Consider the following 8799-nt stretch of genomic DNA (forward strand, 5'->3'; position numbering starts at 1 on the left):
TTGCCTTCGTCCTGTAACTGTCACCCCTCTGTACAGCTTCTTTACAATAAAATAAAATAAATATTGAGAGGCAGGCAAACACACAAGAAGAATTCTCCCCTTCCCCCCCCCCCCCCCCCCCCCCCCGCCCCGTAGTTTCTTTTGTTTTCTTCAGGATAGTATCAAGTATTAATCCCAGATTAACAATGTTGGACTTCTGAACCCTCTATTGATGAGATTTTTCTTTCTCTCTCCGTGTTGGAGTTGGAATTTCCTGATGTAAAATGGAGGGCTAGACAAATGGAAGGAAACAGCTGCTTTGAGATCCTCTCTTAAATGTCAGTTGCAGTTTAGAAGAATTCTAGAGCACAGGCACGCTCCACCTCTGCTTTCCCGATGCCATGCAGTGAGCAGCTTTGCTCCACCACACGCTTCCTCCAGCGTGGAAGGAGCCAGATGATCACAGACTGAGATTCCTGAAACTGTTAGCTGATGATTTGCAAATGGCACCTCTCCCTGAGATGATGTTTGGAGACAATGTGTTACAGAATTCAGCAGAGCTCTGGCGTTGGGATTAAGTTGAATGCATTAAGATGTGCAAACAACCCATAAAGGCCGCTCAAAGAAACCTGTGCTGAAGAGTGCAGGAAAGTAGGATAAAGGCTGAGTACTCTGAAGAGATTATTAATCCATGATTGGATTTATACAACAGAAGATAAGGTAATAGTATTGGAGACTCTTAAGTTAAAAGCTGTGTCTACAACAGACCATATAGATACAGGGAAATTAAAAGAGAACAGATGAAATATTTTGCAGATGTTTTCCTGTTTGAGAATTAATTACGTGATCTTGGCGTTTCAAGCCTAACTGTGGAAAGCAGAGTGATATTTCCTAGCTTTGTCCTGCTATTGCAGTTTTTTTGGGAATTGATAGGTTATCAGAATCAATGATACAAGGCTTTGCCATGAGACCAAAAGATCTACATGTTATGAAAGCATACATCACAAGAGAGCAAGTTTGCTACTGTTTTTTTTCTTTTCTACTTTTTAAATCCTACTGATACATTCCTTAACTCAATCTGGGCTGCTAAAAGACAGATAGAAAACACTGGGTTTATTTTCTTTTATATCCATTATTTTTTTGGTGGTACTAGGGTTTGAACTCGGGGCCTCACACTTGCTAATGCGGGCTTGGTGCCACTTGACACACTCTGCCAGCCCTCAAAATTGCTAATTTAATGTATCTTTTCCCTTCACTTGTCACAGAAACTACTGAACTATCACAATATTTACCAATAAAGGAGGCAGTTTCTAACCCTGTAGACTCATGAGAAAATAGATCTGTGGAATGGACTATTATGCAGTTTATATTCACTGTGGAATCTCATTGGACACCTTGGTTATTATGAAAATGATCTTGTTTATGTGCAGATTTTTCTTTTGTGCTGGTGCTGGGGCTTGAAGTCAGGGCCTCTCACTCTCACTTGGCTTCTTTGCTCAGGGGTGGCGCTCTACCACTTGAGCCATACCTCTAGTTCCTACTTTTTGCAGATTAATTGGAAATAAGAATCTTACAGATTTGTTTGCCTGGGCTGGCTCTGAACCTTGATCCTCAGATCTCAGCCTTTTTGTTGTTGTTGGTGGTGGTCATGGGGCTTGAACTCTGGGCCTGGGCACTGTCCCTCAGCTCTTCAGCTCAAAGCTAGCACTCTACCACTTGAGCCACAGCGTCACTTCTGGTTTTCTGGTGTTATATTGGAGATAAGAGTCTCACGGACTTTCCTGCCTGGGCTGGCTTTGAACTACAAACCTCAGATCTCAGCCTCCTGAGTAGCTAGGATAACAGGTGTGAGCCACCAGCACCCGGCTCAGCCTTTTAGATAGCAAGAATTATAGGTGTGAGCCACCAGTGCCCGGCTTATATACAGATCATACGTGGCCTTAAAGGGAAAAATACTTATTATAGGCAACTTCCACTAAAAAATAATTCTGACTAGCCTGATTCCAGCATGTGGAGAAGCACTCAGGGAACTAGTTGTGAGTAAAGCCTTCTTGAACTTTCCTGCCCAGCCCAGATAACCAGCTGAAGAGAGCTGAGGTGGTGATTCCAGCCAATGTTATATGAGCCAGAAGAATCATTCAGCTGAGTCAACTCAGACTCACGAGGAAAAAAATTAACTGTTGGTGATGTAAGTCATTATATTTGTTACACAGCAATAAATAATTGAAGCCGGAGGGATTCTAGGTGTGAAGTTCTGATTGGTTAAAGGAAGGAATTGTAAGGTCTTGCTCAAGACTGGGCACTTTTGTTTCTTAAGTAACAAAAACAGACACATGGCTTTCAAAGAGGTCTGAAAAAAGTCATGCTTCTGGACATGCAGCGGTCACTTTGCCACAATCATGGTTGGGTCTTTGCAAATATTTGCTTAATTAAACTTTTTATTGAATCAGAGTAATTATTCACTTCTCTGGTCTCTCTTTTAGGCCACAAGCTTTTGTAGGGGAGCAAGCATGCATTTTCTGGGCAGAAAAGAGTGCCTCAATAAAGTAGCAGGCATGAAAGAGTTATTGACTGAGTTAATGGCAGACAAGGTAGGGAGAGGATGTCATCCTTTTAGGGAATGAGGAAGCTAGGAGAAAGAGCTTGTCTTATGCTTCATGTTTCACCTAAAGGTCAAAGGATGGCTAAATGAAGAAAGTTTGTTGCATCTTGATGGGTGTAAGAAATCAATAAGTATATGACTCCAGGTTGAAAGAGAGATTTCAGTTGCCACTCAATCAAAAAAGAATTCCTTATCATTAGGCCAGAAACCACTATCTGAGGATAAAGATCAATCAAGGTGCATTTGAAATACTCTTTCTATTGATCTTCAAAAGTGTCCTTTTCTCAAAGAATGAATTCATTGTGATGATCTCTGGGTACAAATGGCACAAACCTGCACTAAAAAAGCAGATGTGAAGTGGAGCACACCTGGACAGAAATAAACCTAGTCAAGACAAAATAAGCCAGGGTTATTGCTTACCTGTTTTCTGTTTTGCACTACACGTTGGGTACAGCTATTATGATTTCAATAGTTAGCTAAAGATCATTCCATTCATATGTCAATTTTTTGTCAGTCATGAGGCTTCAACTCAGGACCTGGGCACTGTCCCTGAGCTTTTTTGCTCAAGGCTAGTGCTTTACCACTTAAGCCACAGCTCCAATCTGGATTTCTGGTAGTTAATTGGAAATAAGAATCTTGCAGACTTTCCTGCCTGGGCTGGCTTTGAACCGTGATCCTCAGATCTTAGCCTCCTGAGTAGCTAGGATTACAGGTGTGAGCCACCAGTAGCTGGCTTCATATGTCAATGTAAAACACATCCTGAGAGTTATTTAGCCTGTGACTTTGTGAAAATACAAACGGGTTAGCTAAGAAGAGATGGTCTATGGTATGAAAAGAGAAACTAAATCTTTTTTTTTTTTTTTTTGGTGCTGGTTTTGAAGTTTGAACACAGAGCTTGGGACTTGTCCTGAAGTTGTTTTTTTTTTTTCTCAAGGCTAGCACTCTGCCACTTGAACCATAGCTCCACTTCCAGCCTTATGTGATTAATTGGATCTAAGGGTCTCATGGATTCTTCTACCTGGGCTGGCTTTGAACTATGATCCTCAGATCTTAACATATTAAGTAGCTAGGATCATAGGCCTGAACCAGTGCCCGGCTGAGAAACTGTATCTATTTTAATATTAAGTTGAATAAATATTTACCACAAATTCCAAAGTGTATACTGTAGGGTTCTATAACTCACAGTTACTCCTTTTAAAAGACCTAGGTATTGAACTGACAGTTTCTTTTGTCTACCCATTCATCTGTCCATTTCTGAGCTCTTTGTATAAGGCCTGGCTGTTAGTGCTGTGCATGCCATTGGGAATATTCATAAGCAAGTAATATTAACAGAGTGTGACAAATGACTTTTATTGGGAGTCCATGGCAGCATTACTTTGCTTCTCTTCTGACCTCTAAATCAATTTTGGCCTTTTCCATTCTGAACTTGAACATAGATGCTTTCTTGTTTGTTTTTTTTTTTTTACAAAGTTTTCTTAAAGCATGAAATCTTTATCACTGTAGTAGTAAGGTTATTCGATCTGTCTTATGTACTCAAATGCTTCTTTTTTACTATGAAGGAGTTGTGCAAACAGGCTTCAATTTCATCAGTCAGGTCATGTGTACAATGCATCTTGATCATTGTTATCCCTTCCATCTTTCTCCTCCGTTTTGCTTCTATACCTTACTGTTTTCTTAGCGATATAACACCAGTGCTGGGTGAGCCATTTCTTGTCTCTTGTTTCAGCTGAGGCTTTAGCACTGGGACTATGTGGTAATCCCTAAATTCTAGAGAAAGGGGTATTTTGTGTCTGTAGGATAACAATGTATCATCCAGCTTTCTGCCATTCTAACAAAATACTCAAGATAATTAGTTTATGAAGAGAAAATGTTTATTTGAGATTTGAGTTTCCAGCTCCAAATTAGGTGGACCCATGACTTTAGGCCTGGAGGAGAGCAGCATATGCTGCATGGCTACGGCTGGGAATGTGGGATAGAGTAAATCACTTATTGCACTGCCAGGAATCAAATGAAGAATAGATCAGCGTCCCACAATCTCCTTCAAAGACACAGACCCGATGACCTAAAAACCTCCCACTAGGCTTCGCTTCCTAAAGGTTCTACCACTTCCCAATAGTGTCACACTAGGAAATAAACCTTAAACATTGAACTTTGGAGGACACATAACATCAAACTATAGCAAAGGGGTTGTGTTTGTGTGTGTGTGTGGGGGGAGTGTCTTAGCCTATCACTCAACTTAAAGACATATGAGGGAGACTGAGGGTTGATTGAAGAATCCAAAAGGCTGTGTAGTGGGCAGAATTTACCTCTGTTCCACACTCACCTCTGAATCCTGGTTGAGAGTTAGAAATGTACTATCCAAGCCGGGTACCAGTGGCTCACGCCTGTAATCCTAGCTACTCAGGAGGCTGAGCTCTCAATGCCAGCCTGGGCAGCAAAGTCTGTGAGACTCTTATCTCCAATTAACCAACAGAAAACCAGAAGTGGCGCAGTGGCAAACTAGTAGAGCACTTGCCTTGAGTGAAAAAGCTCAGGGACAGGGCCCTAGGCCCTGCGTTCAAGCCCCATGACTGACAAAAATAAAATAAAGCAAAACAAAAAGCATCCAACCCGAGGGACAAAGAGAGCTTGGAGTGAAAGTTCCTGGGGTATCTGAGCCAAGGGTCCCCAGTGTTCAGAAGATACAAAGACTGCCTAATACGTCTAAAGTCCGGTTTCTATGTTGGCAAGGAACAGGGGTGGCTGGGAGAGTTGTTGCAGGAAAGGCCTAAGGGTCCAATGGTCAGCTCAGCAGAGGGGTTGATTTGCAGTGGCTCATTTCCTCTGCCACACAGGACACAGTATTCCTCCCTCCCCTCCTCTCCAAACCTCCTAGTACATTTAGCTTGAGCTTCCAAGCCTCCACAACTATGAGAAATACATTCTTTCTCTTTTCAAACAAATATCCATCTTGGCTATTTTGTTCTAACAGCATGGTGGATCAAGGCCACAACTAGTAGGTCCATGGAAAATAGAGCCAAGCATTGTGTTAGAGGAAGAGCTAGCTTTTGAGCACCTTGTACACGCCCCACCCTCAATTACAAGCACCTAGTCAGGTCCAAATCTGCAAAGCTGGTTGACAGATGAAAGAAAACATAGATGCCACATCTCAGACCCTGGGAAGACTGCAGCACAGACAGGAGCCAAATTGTGTCTCCCAAAGGTGAGGTTGCTTCTTGGCTCAAGCAGCCAGGTAAAACAGAAGGTAAGAATAGGAAGTCAGTTTTAACTTGAGGGGATTAACTGAAGCCTTGTTCTCTTCCCTCCTCTTAGAGAAGCAGCCCAGCTAGCACTGGCTCTGACAATGAAAACTCTCTAAAGGAAGTGAGCCCATCCCATAATTACTGATCACTTGTCTAGTGGGTGGCCCTACTTGAATCATCACTCGTGGCCTCAGGGATAGGTCTACACAAGCAGCGGAGTGTGCAACTGAATAGTACCTTCATCCCTACTGCAGGTCAATGCTTACCACACAGAGGCAGCCAAGGAGCCACACCTTCTGATTCCCTCTAGCCCATCCCTAGTCCATAAGGCCAGGCTTGTCCCCAGCTGGAATGTCTCCTTCCTGACAGTTTTCTGCGAGTTACAATGTAGAAATTGAGTGACAAACACCAGAAGAGCTGAAAACAGGAAATGGCTCTGAGGAGTGACAGAGACAGAAAAGGGATTGGGTAGCAGCAAGGCTAAAGCAAAGACACTGCCTTTGATTTCATCAGTCCCTCTTGCTATTTTACTTTTCGTCATTTAAAATCGTACATACACGAAGAAGGATAAGGTACAATAAAGAACCACAGAATCATTCTCCTTCAAAAAAATATTCCAGAGGCCAGGTGCTGGTGGCTCAGGCCTGTAATCCTAACTATTCAGGAGGCTGAGATCTGAGGATCACAGTTCAAAGTCAGCCCAGGCACAAAAGTCCATGAGACTCTTATCTCCAATTAACCACTCAAAAGCTGGAAGTGGAGCTGGGGCTCAAAGTGGTAGAGCACTAGCCTTGGGCTAAAAGCTCAGGGACAGCGCCCAGGCCCTAAGTTCAAGCCCTACCACCACCACCACCACCACCACCACCACCACCCAAAATCCCAGAGTGTCTCTCCATTACTTATCCAGGAAGCCTCCCAGATCTCTGACTCATGGTCTGGTGACCTCAAGAAGTATGGCTTTTCCTTGCTGTCTTTGCCTGGGGAAACTCTGGGGTTCTCTTTTTATTTTTATTTTTAAAACTTATCTTTAAGTCACTAGATACTATATTGGAAATGAACCTTACACCCTAGGGGGGAGGAGAGTCAGAGGGGAAAAAGTAGGAGAAAATGAGGAAGGGAGTAACACTGTTCAAAAGTAATGTACTCATCACCCTACTTATGTAACTGTAACCCCTCTGTATATCATCTTTACAATAAAATTTAAAGTAAAAATATCTTTAAGTAGTTGTACAAAGGGGTTTCAGTTCAACATGTCAATTTGTGAGTACAATGAATTATGATCATCATCATCCCTTCCATCATTCTCTTCTTTGGAGTTCTTATAGCCCAGGTCAGCTGTCAACACCCGGGTGAATCCCTCATGGCCCTCAGGCTTTTTGCAGATTGGCTGACATTATACACAGTTGGCGTGTACGTTTCCGTTACTCCTCTGAGTGTCTTGAGATAGACAGTGGTGCGCAGCTCGCTAGTGAATCTCATCCCCTGACATATTGGGGGCTTGGGAGAGACCCAATAATCCTTTGCAAACAAATCATTGAGCACTGCCCTTTGTGACTTTTCCTATCTCATGGTGACTTACTTTATTTTAATCAGAAGTTTACCTCCTCTGATCCTGACATTTAAGCTCTGGTTTCTCTTGATCTAAGAGGGCTTTGAAGTTCATTTTAACCAGATTTTGCCTGAGGAAATATATTTCTGCCATGGAGCACTCAGCTTATGTGACTTATTCCAGGCCCCAAACCTCTATGGAGATAGTCCTAGTTTTTCTTGAACATAAACAGGAAATTTTACTACACATTTGCTAATCTTTTTCCTTTTATGTGTCCAGATTACATAGCACTTTACTTAGAAATTAACATTTATATGCTTATAAAATGAAAATATTGTGGTTAGCCATAGGTTCTTGTGCTAAAATCTGTTATTTTTGTATAAGACCAAAAATTACCGAATTTGAATACTATTTTTCATCAACCTACATTACAAAAGAATGAGGACCGACCGTAAGAAATGGGAGCTATCTCTGAAACTTTATTATGAAATGAAAAAATTCCTTTGCCACAAGCTTTATTCCAGTTGTTTCATCTCCTTGCACATTTAAAAGCTGTCCATAGCTGGGCGCTGGTGGCTCACGCCTGTAATCCTACTTATTCAGGAGGATGAGATCTGAGGATGGTGGTTCAAAGCCAGCCGGGGCAGGAAAGTCTGTGAGACTCTTATCTCCAAGTAACCACCAGGAAACCGGAAGTGGTGCCCTGGCTCAAAAAGGTAAAGCGCTAGCCTTGAGCGAAAAAGGAAAAATAAAAGGTGTCCATATTCAGAAATTGATTTCACTCATCATTTGTCTTAACTCTGTTGCATAAACCCAGACACACCTGTAGATGATAAAAAGGGAAACAGAATCTTTTTGTCTGACTAGCAATCAAAGACATGTTCAATGGAAACCACAAGAAAGGAAAAGCTTGCTTGCTTTCTGGGTGGGAAAATAATGAGTCATCATATCTTTGTGATAAATGGAGTTATCAATGCATAAACTTTGAGTAATAAGTTTTCACTTGTCAAGGACTAATGACCCATTATTTTACTAATGGAAAATAACACCTTGCAGCTCATGGTACATACAGCTGTCAAATTAGATGTATGGGCATCTGCTGGTGTCTGACCACATCTAATGAAAGCATTCTGCTCGTTCTGATGCAGCCCCTCCAAAGGAAGAGATATTCACACTTTATGACAACAGCTGCAAGAAGAAGTTAGTGTTTTCTTCTTCAAGGCAGGGTTGAACTTAGATGACTTTCTCTTTCAGCATGATTTGTTTATGAGAAGCTGCCAAGGAGCCTGATACAGACTGTCTGACCTTCTCCAAAGGTCATCATAGCCTGATTGTCTCGAGCTGAGCAGGCCACAGCGTCTCTCCCTTGGAAAGGTCTTTTTCCTTCTCCATTTTCTGCAGGATGTGGATCATAAGCCAAGTCACTA

General features: G+C 42.1%; 1 pseudogene; it reads left to right on the forward strand.

The window, feature by feature from the left end:
* The first annotated feature begins 461 nt into the window (after window positions 1-461).
* Window positions 462-1309, forward strand: LOC122108528 (annotated as a pseudogene).
* Window positions 1310-8799: the final 7490 nt, after the last annotated feature.

The sequence above is a fragment of the Dipodomys spectabilis genome, unplaced genomic scaffold (assembly GCF_019054845.1).
Source record: "Dipodomys spectabilis isolate Male_0828 unplaced genomic scaffold, ASM1905484v1 ptg000061l, whole genome shotgun sequence".
Classification (NCBI taxonomy): Eukaryota; Metazoa; Chordata; class Mammalia; order Rodentia; family Heteromyidae; genus Dipodomys; species Dipodomys spectabilis.